The sequence below is a fragment of the Lissotriton vulgaris genome, chromosome 9, assembly GCF_964263255.1.
Source record: "Lissotriton vulgaris chromosome 9, aLisVul1.2, whole genome shotgun sequence".
In the NCBI taxonomy this organism is placed as follows: Eukaryota; Metazoa; Chordata; class Amphibia; order Caudata; family Salamandridae; genus Lissotriton; species Lissotriton vulgaris.
In genome coordinates, this window is record NC_141697.1 from 356443588 (window position 1) to 356459406 (window position 15819).

The following is a 15819-nucleotide window of genomic DNA, read 5'->3' on the forward strand; positions in this document are numbered from 1 at the left end:
ATCTACATGCAGAGCGGCAGTAATGCAATATTTCTTCTGTATCAGTGGTGCACCATATAAATAGCCATTTTTTTTAGATTTCTGTGAAAAACAATTATTTCTCACTTAAACAAAGTCTGGCCCCTGTGAAATATAGAGAGACCTTCCAAACTCTCTGCTAAGTTTACAAGGTATGCCATAATCGATCCCCTAAGTATGGCACTACATTTTTATTTCTTTACTTGTAAGGACCACATCCTCAGGTCAGTCTAAGATATCTTCAATTAACCAATCTACTAGAAACAAGGGACTTTCTGGTTGAACTCTTCATGTCTTGCCTCCTAACTGGAGAATTGTCTGTCACTATACTCATGACTTGAGGGGGTATTTGTCAAGTTCAGAAAGGTTTTAAAAACTCCCTAACAGTTCGGGTAGCCAACCTTCTCCCAGTGATACCGCCACGGTTCTTTGTTCATGGCCCTGACTAGTTAGACACCTAAGAAAAAAATCCATCTTCTCCGTTGGTGTTCAGGACTTTGGCCCTCAGTTAGAGATTGACAGAGTGGGAGCATTGCTGGAGATAAGAATGCCAAAATCAGAGTCTTATTACCATTTTAGAGTCAGGGGAAGCACAGTGCTCATATCAGTGAATGCTCTGTTAGCTGCTTCAGTGTAAGCATCTGACTTGGTGGGCCATCTGACAAAGGTCTGCTAAGTCACAAGGATGGTTGACCTGCCTTTTTTACGGTGGAGTTTCTATCACTGATTTTACTTGCATATGTTGGTTTGCATTTCATGGCAGACACAAACATAGAAAATGCAGAGTGGGCCTCAAGTGCTCTCTGCGCTTTGGGGCATTTGTTTTGAGAAAGCAAACTACTGCTTTGTGAATCGGTCCTACAATTATGGCTTTTGCTCTTCAACCTACATTGAGGTGAGGGGATCTACCACCGCAGTAGCCCCCCTCGTACCAGATAGATGCCCACTAGGCAGGCAGAGATCTCTAAATAGGATGGATGGGTCTCTGCCACTTGGTTTGACCTGGTGGATTCTCTAAAGAGGTCTAAATGACTCCATTTTTTAAGGCTTTGTCATCTTTGTGGAATTGTATTGTGGCAGGCACCCTGCTATGTCTCATCCCTACACACATAACTGTATCGATCATCACTGGCTTCCACAATGCACTTTTATAAATCTGCATTTCATTATATGTCCCTAAAACCGAAGTGCTCTGAGACCTCTGATGAGTGGTTAGCAGTGCTTTGCAAAAACATCACATTAGTAAATATTCTGTACCTGTCATACATTGTATAATTGAGAATCTTGCTATCTCAGCTGTACAGCCAACCTACGAAGTGCACATTCATGAAAGGGAAAAGAAGCAGAGATGCAAATAATGTACTTTTAGTGGACCAGCGCCAGTCTTTTGATGACTGTTGACCTGATATCCTGTTATGGGTCCTGATTTTGCCTACAAAAATGTTTGCTTGAACCAGTGGGCTATTGCTATTGACAAATATGTATGCACATGCTTATTACTGAGTCTGGGTGCTAGTTTCTGAAGTTTAGGAATTTACAAAGGTTTCTAAGAAGACTCCTTTAAAGGGTTGACAGTTCCAAAGGAGCTCTTTGAAAATCCTTGAAATCCGTGCTTGCATTCATCCGCAATACTTTCTGCATGCACAATTATTCACAATTGTGCAATTGATGATTAATTCCTTTTTAGGCCAAAATCATACCCTACGCAGACTACACCCAGCTCATCCTCTCACTTTCAGAAGACCCCCCACCACTAGGGCCAACTACAAAAACTGCATGAGGAACATCACAGACTGGATGAAGACCAATTGCTTAAAACTGAACACAGATTAGAGTGAGGTGCAGATTTTTGGGAGCAACCCATCCCTGTGGAATGACTCCTAGTGGCTCCTCGAACTTGGACCCACAATGACTGACCCCACCCTCAGCCTTGGCATCATCCTGGACAGCAGACTCACTATGAAATGCCGGATCAACGCAGTCTCCTCTGCTTGCTTGCATACTCTCCTCATGCTCTGTAAGGTATTCAGATGGCTCCTTTCAGTCAAGCCCTAGAGGCCACTTGGCTAGACTATGGCAATGCACTCTATGCATGAATCACTTCCCAACGCCTGAGGAGACTCCTGACAATATAGAACTCAGCCACTAGACTCATCCTTGACCCCCCAAATGGGCCCACATCACCCCCCTCCTCAGAAAGCTCTACTGGCTTCCTATCCAGAAAATATGCCAGTTCAAGATGCTCACACACCCCTATGAAGCCCTCCATGACCAAGGACCATAATACATCGACCACTGCCTGAAATTCCACCAACCATCCAAATGCCTGCACCCTGCCTCCCTCTCTCACATCCCCAGCATCCACCAAAGCGACAGTGAAGTACATTCCTTCTTCTACCTTGCTACTAACTCCTGGAATGACCTTCCCCACACCTTCAAACTTTGTCTTCCCTCTTAGAATTCAGAAAGGAACTCAAGACCTGGCGGTTCACTTAAGCCCAATTTCATAGTGAGACCAGCACCTTGATACCCTCACGGGTGAATAAGCGCACTATACAAATCCTGTTGATTGATTGATTGATTGGTTAATTTACAGAGGAAATATTTCCTCAATCGTTCAATCAATTTCCCTCACTCCACTAATTGTGGAGGTTTTCTGTGCTCATACCCACACAGTAAAAAGATTTACTGCTCACCGTGACAAGTAGAAATCTAATTATTTGGCTGCTTATTGCACTGCTTGTGAATTTAAAAGTATATTCTTTCTTAATATGATTACCTAAAATTATTATAACATTCAAAAACACCAAAACGTCAAATTATTTGAAAATGGCAAAAACTATACTCCGATTCTTGAATGAGAAGCTAAACTCATTGAAAAGCACCGATTATGTTGCCATGTGTGACAGAATGCCACAAATACCGAACTCAAACATTTTATCCAGTTACCCATAGTTCATGAACACATTCCACACAAGAGGCAAACACTCATGGTCACTTTTATGATATATACACACATTGGGCCCTATTCATAAAGGTAAACTGAGACAAAAGTCCAACTTTAAGACTTTTGGTATTAACAAAGGACATCTTCTACTCAGAAAATACCCTTTGTGCATACCAAAGTTAAACTTTATGACTTTCGGTATTCACAAAGGGCACTCTGTGAATACTGAAAGTCGTAAAGTTAGACTCTCGTCTCACTTTACCTTTGTAATTCGGGTCCTATATCTCCTTAAGTTCTCTATCAAGTACAAAATGTGCACTGAGTTCACACTTCAGAACAAGAGAAACTGGTTCTCCCTAGATGTCCCGCAAATTCTACAACAGCTGCTTCCAATTTTGGATCAGCTAATCCTTACCTAACCTCTGCCACACCCACTTGTAAAATCCAAATGCACCTAAAACCATTGCTACCTTTCCACTTAACGGTTCCCTCCTTTACTTTTGAGGTGCTAACACTGAATAGAGGAACCCACAAAACTAAAAACTCTCTCAGGTGACAGGTCTCACACATCTGTGAATAATATGAGGCAGAAGCACTTCTGCATCTGATTTTGAGCTTTGTAAGGTTCAAGATGGAGCAGCGCAGAAAGATTCACCCCAGTCACAAATCTGTGTTAAATCAATCATTGTTTTGCTCGCCATGCCACCCCAGTTTGGATCAAGCCATTTGCAAATTAGTCTTGACCCTGCTCCCCATGGGAACAGTCTAGCCTGAACTGCCAGGCTAGGTTCTCCCTGGACCAGATGACAAACATCCTAGGACTGCTTTCAGGGTATCAACCCTCATCAGCCAGGCTAGCTCAAATCCAGTGGCATAGCAAGGTTCAATGTGGACCCTGACCTTTTATCCAACAATCTATATTTCTTAACAGTGTACCTGCAAGCATTAGAGTTTGTATTCTTAGGGGTCTATTTATGAAAAAGTCACACAGTACAGCGCAGTTATCGCAATATGTCTGTCCAACGTAGGGGATTGCCAGAGAGAGGTGGGAAGGAGGAGGGGGACAGCCCAGAGACACCACAGTAGAGGTAAGTGTGTTTTTTTCTTTTTTAATTTTAAAAAAAATATTTTGTATTAGGGGGGGTGTAGGCGGAGAGCAGAGTGGAGTTCCACTGAGTTTTTCCCAACTCCGCGGAACTCCACGTAGTGGCACTATGCCAGTTCTGCCCTGGGTTAGTGTTAGTGGCAATTGGCAAGGTTGATCTCAGGTGCACAGGAACTGACTATACCAATTAAGGGTGAAATCCTACTGGTCGAGGTCTCAATGCTGCAAAAGAATATAGAAAGTTTAGTTACCTTGTGAGTACGGATATTCTTTAGTGGTGCAGACAGTTTTTCTGTTGCTTGAATTATATTGCCATATTTTTGGCTTGGAGAAAAATGTTCAGAAGAAATTGTGAAAGAGGGTGAGCTGCTGCGAGAGTGAGCTTGACGTCAGTGTGTCATACTATGATCGGTCAGTTCACAAGTCGTCCTGGGATTGGTTGACTGCACCATAAGAGTTGCACTGTCATTGGTTGAGTTTGCCAAACAGGAGATTTATGGGAGAATAATACTTTGTGGATTTACAGAAATCATTTGTGAAAACATTTTGTTATAAAAATGAAATTTTTTAAGTCATTACAAAAATTTGTAAAAAAGGATAAGACTGCATTTGCCGAAACAAAGGTAAAGGTACCATCTGAGGGTACGCCAGGAAACAGTGTCATGACGAACACAGGATCATATTCATGTCTGTGGCTCAACGTTTTGCATACACCAACTGAGACAAATGAAGAATTACAGTTCCCTCATTATGGGACATTTATTTTGAGGATTTTAGAACATTTAAGGAAAAGAATATACAAAATGAAAGAGCCTTGTTACACCAACTGTTATTGAGGTGTTAAATAACTGGGAGCACATTGCTCAATAGAAAGATATAGAGCAATGCAAAGGAAGGTATAGGATTACAATGGATCATTATGCAGAAGCTAAGTGGATGCACAACAAAAAATGTGGAGAGCAGACATAATATATGGAACACAATTGTATCTGGTGTTGGAGCTGTGGGAGACGTAGGGGCAAGAGAAGGAAGGAAAAAAAGCATTTAGAGGCAGACAATTCTGATAAAGAGGGAGCAGAGAGTCACATAGATAACAAACCTTACTAAATCGCCCACCACCTCATAAAGAGTTGCAGAATAAGGACCTGACACAAATGAATACACCTGAGGGACCAAATGCTCTCTTGATGCCTGAAGTACAAAAGCAACCGATGCCTATTTCTCATTTGAGTGGAATGTTAGCTCCTATAAATCAGGCAGATTCAAATACTCCTGATGCCTTGACTTTTATTTTTACTATTGGATCTGCTGTACTCCATTATGAGTCTGGGTGCAGGTAAATGCAATTCACAATTTGACTGTACCTACTCAATTTGATATGGTACATGGAAATTCTTCAGATTTGGCAGTAAAATCACTGAATCACACAACCATGATTCCTATTCCAACTAACAATGCTGCTGCAACTAATTTTGTCCCGAATCAGACACAAGCTGATCTAACGCAAGGGATGGTGCAGAGGTTTCCATCTCTTTTTCTTGTCTTATACGTTATGTTATGTTATGTTATTTTATTTTATATAGCGCGCAGATGCCGCAGCCAAGAGGCGTCCCGGCGCTTTAGGAGATGGTGGAACACAACACAGCAGAGGTAACCAGATAGGAATGGGACTAAACTGTGGAAAATAGGAAGGTTTTTAATGCCTTCCTAAAAAGGAGCAGGTCAGGGATGGAACGGAGTTGGGCAGGCAAAGAGTTCCAGAGAGCTGCCGCCAACACTGAAAAAGAACGTCCACCCATTCTAGCTTTTTTAAAACGTGGAACGATGGCTAGATTTAACCCTGAGGATCGAAGGGCTCTGGAAGGGGCATAGTGAAGGATTGTCTGCGAGAGGATAGGAGGGGACGCTAACTTAAGAATTTTAAAAGTTAAGCAGAGAGCTTTAAACTTAATTCTTTGACCTACAGGTAACCAGTGAAGATCTTGAATGGTTCGACGAGCAGAGACGAACTTCGGAAGGCCGACCAGCATCCTGGCCGCCGCATTTTGAACCCGCTGAAGGCGAGCTAGTTCTGCCTGATTCACGCCCAAAAACAGAGAGCTGGCATAGTCCAATCTGGTGAGAACCAAAGCTTGGACTATGATCTGTCTGGTGTCCGCATCAAATAATTTGAAGATAGATCGGAGGCACTGCAGGGCACCAAAACATGTACCAGCTACACGTTTAGTGTGGGGAGTGAAAGAAAGTTTGTCGTCGAGCCACACCCCGAGATTTCTAACTTCAGCTACAGGAGTGGGAACAGGGCCCAACTCGGATGGCCACCATTGGTCTCCCCATAGCCCACTTTCCCTACCAAAAATGATGACGTCGGTCTTAGAGGCATTGAGTTGGAGTCGATTATTCGCCATCCAGCCTGCCACAGCTTCAAGAGCTGACTGAAAGGTAGGGGCATCCATGTTGGAATCACCATTAAGTGCCACCGCCAGCTGTGTGTCATCGGCGTATGACACCATGGTGAGACCATAACTGTGGGCTACCTCCGCCAGCGGCTGAACATACAAATTAAATAGGGTAGGGCTGAGGGCCGAACCCTGCGGGACACCCTGAAGAATGGGGCGAGGAGCAGAGACATAGGGTGGTGTAGATACTTTGAAGGTTCGATCCGTGAGAAAGGATCGGAACCACTCAAGTGCTACCTCTCCAACTCCTGCCTCCACAAGACGATGCATAAGGATCTGATGGGAAACCGTGTCGAAGGCGGCACTGAGATCCAATAGGATCAGTGCCGCCGTCTGACCCTGGTCCAGCATCTTCCTGATGTGCTTCACCACAGCCAAGAGAGCGGTCTCGGTACTGTGGCCTGCTCGGAACCCATTCTGGGAGTTGTCCAGTATGTTAGCTTCCTGCTGGTGAGATGACAGAGTGTGATTAGCATGCGCTTCTGCTAATTTGGCTAGCCAAGGGAGAAGGGAGATAGGCCGATAGTGTTCTGATTTTGTAGGGTCAAGGGAGGGCTTTTTAAGAATAGGGATGATAGTAGCCTGCTTCCATGCAGTGGGAACACTGCCGGTGTTAAAGGAGAGATCGATAAGACTATGCATGGCCGGGTAGCAACACTCGGTGAGTTCCCGAAATTGAGTGGGTCTCATAGGGTCATCCGGTGAACCGGATTTGACTTTTATCGTCAAGGCTTTGAACTCCTCTAGAGTGGGACTGGGAATGATTAACAGTGGTTTAGGGACCATTTTGCGGTAATATTCTCACTGATGGGAGACTGAAAGAATGACCTGTAAATGGCCTCCACCTTTTCAACAAAGAACGAGGCCAAATCCTCACAATGTGCCAAGGAAGCTTCAAGAGTAGTAGTGGCAGTCTTTTTACTTGTGAGGTTCTTGCATACCCTAAAGATAACCTTAGTAGGATTCGTACTGTTCTTTATCTCCTGAGAATAGAAGGCGGCCCTGGCTGTGCATATGGCCTGATGGTACACTCTGGTGCAGGCCCTATAGGCCGACTTGAGGTCAGCGTCCTAAGTTTTGCGCCATGCACGTTCAGCTTTTTTACAGGAAGATTTAAGCGTCTTTAGGGATTTGTCGTACCAAGGGCTAGAGGGACTTGATCTAGTCCTACTCCACCTGGCCGGTATAAGAATATCTAGTGAGTGATTTAACCACTCACAGAAGCTATCATAGCCAAGGGAAACTTCAATAGGAGGTTGAGGATGGTGCTTCATCAGAAGATGGTGAAAGTGCTCTAAATTCAAGTTTCTCCAGGGACGTTTGAGAATATCAGGAGTGTTGTTTCTAGGGGGAGGAATAAAAGTGGTAATATGAGTTTCGATCAAATGGTGATCGGTCCAGGCCATAGGCCTAGGTTGGAGCACTGAAATATTGGTGGAGATATTCGTCAGGAAGGGATCTAGCAAGTGTCCGCCTGTGTGAGTCGGTAGTTGTACCAGTTGGATTAATTGGAATGCTTCAAGATCAGCTAACAAGCTATGGACCGAATTGGAGAGTGGGGCATCCATATGCAGGAAGAATAGTTCCAAGTGGACTTACTTGTGTGAATATGTGCGCTTCTGATATGCCTGTGTCAATGGATTTTTCAGTTCCAGATAACTCAATACTAAATGTAAAATCTAGTACGAGTACAAATTTTACAGATGGAAGTCTACCTTTAAATAGTACAGGAGAGCAATCAGTGCTTAATCCCTAAGAACTTGATGAATGGCTTAAAGGATTCAGTACCACTAATAATATAAATCCAGCATTGGTTCCAGTTTCAGTTTTGGGTTCACAGGTAAATACTGTTCCATCTAAACCTTTAATTTCTAGTCCAGTCCAGTGTTCAGATTTGGTTTCAGGTCCAAGTTTAGCTTAAATTTCAATACAGACAATTACACTACCCATGGGTGTGATCGTATTAAAAGTGGAATTAGAAGAGATGGCTCAGGGAATGCTAAGTCCATCAAGATTAGACAATGAACTATTCTTCCTCTGTAAAACTGTCTCATGATGAGCAAATGTGACTTACGAGAGATTGCTGAATTGGCACAGAAATATGGTATAGATATTAGAGATTCAAAGATTTTACAGAAAACTTACAGGATGGACTTTTCTGATTAAGAAATTGAAAATATTAGAGCACCAGGAAATAAATTATAGATAAAAAGCTGATGGCATTAAGCAGGAGATGAGAAGTCAGAGAAAACTGGGAAGGCAGATGGTCGAAAAAAAAGGTACCAAAGTGAGTGAGAGTGCAGTCACCACATGATCTTTCTGGTGGTAGATTATGGGATGTACAATTGCTCCCTATGAGAGAAGTGCCTGGAGGAGGTTAAGTCCATGCACCATGGACTATACAAGATATTTTGCCATTTACAAACAATTTCCCTAAATTGTGAAAAAAGTCAGTTGAATAGTAATTGCAAGTCGGGCGATTTTTGAAAATGACAAAGGTTTTATGGATTGGTCTAAGTACTTTATTTGAAATTGTGGTTCCAGCAGATTTGTTGGCCAAATGTAAGATCACTGTGAATTGGACAGAGGGAGAACCAGAAAGAAATTCTACAACAGGTGTTGCACTGTCTCCAGAAGTAATAAGAAAATACCAACAGGTGATAACCCACCTGAAGACAAAAATTCCCTGAAAGAAATTGATTAGTTGTAGATTGACGGGACATCCCAAAAGCTGAAAGAATCAGTCAATACATGTTGTGAAAGGTTGGTACATATTTTCAATCAGTATAGTGGCTCAAACTCTACTGCTGAGAGAGATGTGGGACAATTTGTTTAAAAATGTGTTAATGGTTTGAGACCAGAAATTTCTTTTTTATTATCTTTATTTTTTCACTTTGCAAAATGTTTTCAGATTATATTGACTTGAGACACAAGAAACTCAAAGAGAAATGAATAATTGCACATATAAAGACGATGCAAAAAGTACAGAATAAGATGGGTTTTGAGAACACAGAGAGACAATAACCAGGTGCCGATGATGCATGGTGTGAATAGTTTTCTAAAGCAGAATTTCCAGTCGCAAGGTAGAGGTTGTGGTATTCCCTTGGATCCTAGAACATGTGTTGAGGTTTCGCTTTGGAAAAAGACAAATCCATGTCAAGCGTGGACATTCGAAAAGTGAGTAAAAGTCATTTTTTAATACTATAGGGATTCATCTGTAGAATGTGGATCACACACAGTCTCAAGGGAATAACAAGGGACTGACTCAGCAAATGCAAGGACAGAGAATGCAAAATTCCAAAGCATCACAACAAATTCAAATGCCCCAATGTTCTATGCCACAGCAGAATGTTCAGATACAAAGGTACAATGCAAATCATAATTCTTACCAACATTAGAATGTAGCACAGCAATATTTGATTGAATTAGATAAAAGTATCAGGACCTGTTGGCATGGCGGTGCATGAGGTCGGAGGAGGACTGTGTTGTTGACGCAGCACTAGCGGTAGATCAGAGTGGTCCTTATATGGATGGAGAAGTGGATGGGAATCCTGCCTCATTCCTTGTCAACACCGGTGCTATCTACTCTGTTGTAAGAACAGCAGAGTTTCCAAACTTACTGTTGGACTTGGCCCTTTTTTCAGGGTTATCCCTAGAACTTTTTGCATTCCTCCTGTATTTTTTCTGACCTGTTTTGGCTGTTTTATGACTCTGGGTACTGCTGATAAGTGCCAAAGTGCATATGCTCTCCGGTGTAAATTGGTGTATTGATTGGTGACTCCATGAATGGGTCAGTTGTTTTATTTGTCAGACCCTAGTATGGTGCACCATGTGGGACCAGGACTTGTAAATCAAATTTTGCTGGTGGACTTGCAGCACTAGTTGTGCCACCCACAACAGCAGCTTGTAAAGTGTGTCTCTGGCCTGCCACAGCAAAGCCTGTGTGCAGTCTAGTACTGCCATATCGACTTGGTAAGTGCACCCACTTGCCAGTTCCTTCACCTTCCTTTTTCTTCATATCGGACACCCCTAAGGTAGGCCCAAGGGCAGGGTGCATTGTAAGTATAAGGTAGGACATGCCCTGGTGTGGGTGGCATGTCCTAATAGAGAATTTCGGCCATTTTCGTTTTTTCACTATTGCAAGGCTTTCTGTTCCCCATAGGCTAGAATGGGCAGTTTGATTATAACTGCTTATAATCCTAACTGACTGAGGGAACATGGTAGAAATTCGAATTTAGTATGCCTAAACTTAGAATGATAAAATAAATCTTTTAGTCAAGTTGGTTTTAACATTCTGTGTTTGAAAATACCACTTTTAGAAAGTAGGTATTTTCTTGCCTAACTATCCAAACCTGCCTCTGCTATGTTGTGTATTTCTTGTCTGGAGTTTGAGTGAGAGGGGTTGGGGAATCCCAGGACACAGGGTGAGTCAGCACAAGGCTGAATAGAGCTATCTGCATGTAGATGGGTGGGAGGAGTTGCACCTGGGACCTGAATAGGGCTGTGCCTGCCTTCTACAATGCTGGCTCCACCTCCTGTGGTGCGTATGATATCCCTGGCCCACACAATGAAAGGGAAGAAGGAGGCCTGTAAACAAAGTGCTCCAGGCCTGCACAGAACTGTTTTGGACTAGGTACAGGACCCTCTGCCTTAAGAGGACAAAGAATTTTGTAGTATAAATATGGGGACCCAGAACCCGAGACTTGAGATCACTTCTGAAACAACAAGACAAACATCTGCGAAGGAGAAGAACCAAGGAAGCTGTAGGAGTTGGGCTGCCCCCCTGCCAGTGTGATGTGTTGCTGGGTTAGCCTACAGTGGTGTCTTCAGTGCCATTTTGGGCTTGCAGAAGCCAAATGGCAAGTATTGCATTGAGCAGGATGTTTGCAAGGGGAATGCCATTGTTGTTACAGGTTGTCCTGAGGTACCCAACCCTGCAGTGATTTCATTTCAGATTCATGTGAGGGCGAACGGTTTTCAGACATTGACTTGTGCCAGGCCTTCTTTTTGATTCCATTGCATAAGGATACAATTTATATTATCTTTCCGTTTCGGCGGTAGTGTTTTGGGATGGTGCTGAGTGCCACAGGGATATATGGAAAGCTCCTCAATCTTTAATCAGATACTCAAAAAGAATCTGGAATCTCTCAAATTGCTGAATCACTCAGTATTAGTGCAGTATATTGACAACCTATTGGCGGCATCAACTACAAGAGAAGCTTGTAAAACTAACACAATTGCCTTGTTGAATCATCTCGTAGAAAAAGGACATCATGTATCACCGACCAAGTTACAGTTTTGCAAAACTGAAGTCCTGTACTTAGAACATCACAATGAGATAGGAGCAAGGAAAGTGTTGTGGGAAAGAATCTCAGCAATTTTTACCATGAATCTTCCAACTACCTAAAAGGAAGTCTGCATGTTCTTAGGAATGGTGGGCATTTGCAGACAGTGGATTCCAAGTTTTTCGTTGACAGCAAAACCTCTTCAGAGGTTGACAAACATAGAAATTTAGATTGTGTACCATGTGATGAGAGTTGCATGACTGCCTTCAGAGATCTGCAAGAATCTGCAAGAATGCCTTTGGAGAGCACCAGCTTTGGGAATGCCTAATTCTAACCAAGCTTTGTGTTATTCTGTAGTGAGAGAGAAGGTTGCACTCTTTCAGTGTTGGCAAAAATGCACGGAAGCAACCTAAGGCCTATTGCCAGTGACAATTGATCCTGTTGCAGCTGCTTTTCCTGGATGTCTGAAAGTGGTGGCTTCTAAGTGTGTGGGTCTTGAGCAGTGTGCAAGTATTGCCATGTGTCAGCCACTGACAGTATTTGTGCCCCATCTAGTGGAGATACTGTTGATTCATACGCAAACTTAGTATCTGACAATAACCATTAACAAAGTATGAGCATGTCTAGTTGGGTGCAGAGTAAGTGACTTTGAAGAGATGTACAGTGTTGAATCTAGAAGCTTTGATGTTGTTGCCTAGAAATGAGACCATGGTGGATAAAGCTGAGCATGATTACTTGGACGTGACTGAGTTGTGGATAAAACTGCATCCTGCTATTTCTGAGGAGCCACTGCCTGAATCTGATCTTGTATTGTTTGTTGATGGTTGCTGTTTGAGAGACAATGAAGGAAATCTGAAAGCTGTGTCTGCTGTATGTACAATAGGAGGTGTTGTGTAAGATTCATGGTTGTAAGGAGTGATTTCCACGCATGTTGCAGAGCTTATCAGCCTGACACGAGCATGCACTATTTCAGAACAGCTCCAACTTACAATTTTCACTGATAGTCAGTATGGCTTTAGAGTCGTACATGACTCCAGCCAATTGTGGTCACATGTGGGTTCATGACACCCTCTGGTTCACCCGTTAGACATACGAAGTGTTTGAGGAACCTTTTGCAGTCCCTACAATTGTCCACTCAAATTGCGGCTGTGAAGTGTGTTGCTCACAGACAAGGTACCAACTAAGTTACAGTTGGGAATCAGTATCCAGATGGAATGGCAAGCTATTGTATTTTGAATGAGTACACTTTAAAAGAAGGGAGCTTGAAAAACACATCCAATGTCACAGATTGAACCTCAATGTTGTCAGCTTTAGACACATGGCAGGAGGTTAGATAGCTACAGTATGAGGTGACAGAAGTAGAACGACAGACTTTGGGTGTGAACTGGCTGTACCAAAATGATGTGTGGATTTACATTGAATGTTGATCGGTGTTGCCTAACAGCTTATTGTCACCAATTGCAAGGCAATACTATGGTTCTGCACATTTTGGGAGAGATGCAATGATTAAGCCTGGGAAGAGTTTGCTGAGTTCTGCTACACGAACTCCAGGAAGTGCAAGAAAACTGAGTCGCGATACACAGAGCTCCGCAAGCGGAGGAGTGCATTGGATAAATGCAATTCACTGTGATTTTCAGTGCCAGGTGCTTCTTTGCACTGTGCAATAATCGCAAACGGCACAATGCACTGCGCAAGCAGGTGCAGCTGACTGTCTGCCGCTTGAGTAGATTTTAACTCAAGAAGCAGCTTTCTAAGCGCGAGCGGACAGTTTCTCAACGTGAGCGGTCGTGAGCATACGCAACCACTAGCAATGAGAAATCTGACCGGCTGCGTTGAGAAATCTCGTCGGTAAGTTGATTTTCCACTCTTGCGTTCGCCAACTTGATGTTGATGATTGCTAATGAGGAAAAATGTCATCGGGAGTTGGAATTTCCTTGCTTGCGCTCGCCAACTTGACGTTGACGAACGCAAGTGAGGGAAAAAAACTCCGCGAGCTCCACATAACGTACATAACATAATGTGGAGTGCGGAAATAGCCGCAAACTCTGCAAGGGGAGTTCACCGGCCCATACTTGATGCGCTAATCCCAAATTTAGATCAACTGCAGAGACACCATGTCATCACTGTGTAATATGTCGCCAGCAAAATCCAGGAAGAAAAACACAGGTTGTTATGAGTCATATTGGTAAACCTGCAGGTCTTTTTTGCTGGATGCAAATGGACTTCATGTATTTCTCTTTGCAATGCTTTAAGATAGGCTTTGGTCTTTGTGTGCATTTTCTCAAAATAGGTTGAAGCTTATCCTATATTTAGAAATGATAGTCTGACTGTGGCCAAGTTGCTGTTACAGGAGTTGATTCCATGATTCAGATTTCCAGCTTCTCTAGAGTCAGACCACAGAACCCTTTGTAGCACTGAGGTCCTAAAAATGTTATGTGCGGCACTACAGGTTGATGAGAAGCTTCATTTCAGTTACCAAGCAGAGGCTTCAGGGTTGATTGAAGAAGCAGGTTGGTAGAACAAATGAATGGCACATTGAAACCTAGGTTGTCTTACGATTGTGCATTGCCTCTCATGTTATTGAGTTTGAGAAGTACTCCAGATAGGAGGGCAGGATTGTCGCCTCACAAAATTATCATGGGATCTGTGATGAAGCTGCCAGCTGTTCTTGCTAATGCATTAGTCAGAATTACAGATGACCTTATTTTGAACTACTGCAAGGGCTTCGCTGATATGATACATTCTCTCACCAGGTTGGAGAAGCTGACCTCGCAGTCCAACAGGAGCAGTGCATGACCTCAGTGCGGGAGACAGGTTAATGGTGAAGAAGAATATGAAGAATATATGCCTGCAATCTCAGTGGAAGGGGCCTTCCCAGGTGGTCCTAGTTTCCAATACCATTGTCAAGTGTGCGGGTCCCATGAACTGGGTTGCATGCAGCTCATACTCACAGAGTTCCAGGCCCCCTAAATGGTACAACTATGCCTATTCCTGATGTGCCAGCAGTAACAGCAAGACAAAGGGATCAGGTTAGCCAAGCTGTTTTGGACCAGCAAGCAAATGGGACAGCACTCATGTGGCCTGAGGGGGGGTTGGCAAAGTCAATTGTAGGTACCAAAGGGTCGCAATCAAGAGAGTTGACTAGGAGTGATACTGTCCCCAATGAAGGGCATAGTGCAGTAAGAAAACAAGTTGTACCCAGAGACTATAGCCCTAAAAGAGGTGATATCCTGAGAATCGCTATCCCTGCAGGACTAGTACCACCAAGTATTCCTGAAAGCTCTGAGACATCAGGTTAAAGTGACACAGAGAATAAGTGAACAGCTTTGAGGAGATCAAAAAGAGCAAGGGTACCAGGCAAAGGTATACATCTCCTGAATTGACTTTGTTGGCTGCAAATACATGAGAACAGCAATACATGCCCACCTGTGCCTTGGATTTGCATTTGTATCTGAATGTACCAACTAATAGACCGACACCGTTTTTCCTGAATGTACTCATCAACAAAACTGATATAAGAGTATCTCCTTATATGAGACGATTTCTACCTTTACCAAAATATTTTCTGTGCCAAGACTTTGTAGAATTGCTCAAACTACTGCTGCTATTTTTGATTTCTTTTTAGTCAAATGGTCTAAATATTGAGCAGCCATGCAGTCTAACTGTGGAATCTTTTAAAGTGCAAATGTGTATATTCTGTAATTCTTTATATTACTGTTTTGATAAGAGTATCTCCTTATATGAGACGATTTCTACCTTTACCAAAATATTTTCTGTGCCAAGACTTTGTAGAATTGCTCAACCTACTGCTGCTATTTTTGATTTCTCTTTAGTCAAATGGTCTAAATATTGAGCAGCCATGCAGTCTGACTGTGGAATCTTTTAAAATGCAAATGTGTTTATACTGTAATTCTTTCTATTACTGTTTTGATATTAATTGCAATGCTTATTTTCTAAAATCTGCCACATTATGTTTCTGTAAAAAAAATCTAAACTTACTATTTC

The 15819-nt window shown here is 42.8% G+C and overlaps 1 protein-coding gene across 1 annotated transcript in view; it reads right to left on the minus strand.

The window, feature by feature from the left end:
• The window catches only part of LOC147690125 (alpha-1-antitrypsin-like), a 95575-nt gene that overhangs the window by 54336 nt on the left and 25420 nt on the right, over positions 1–15819 (minus strand). The window lies entirely within an intron of this gene.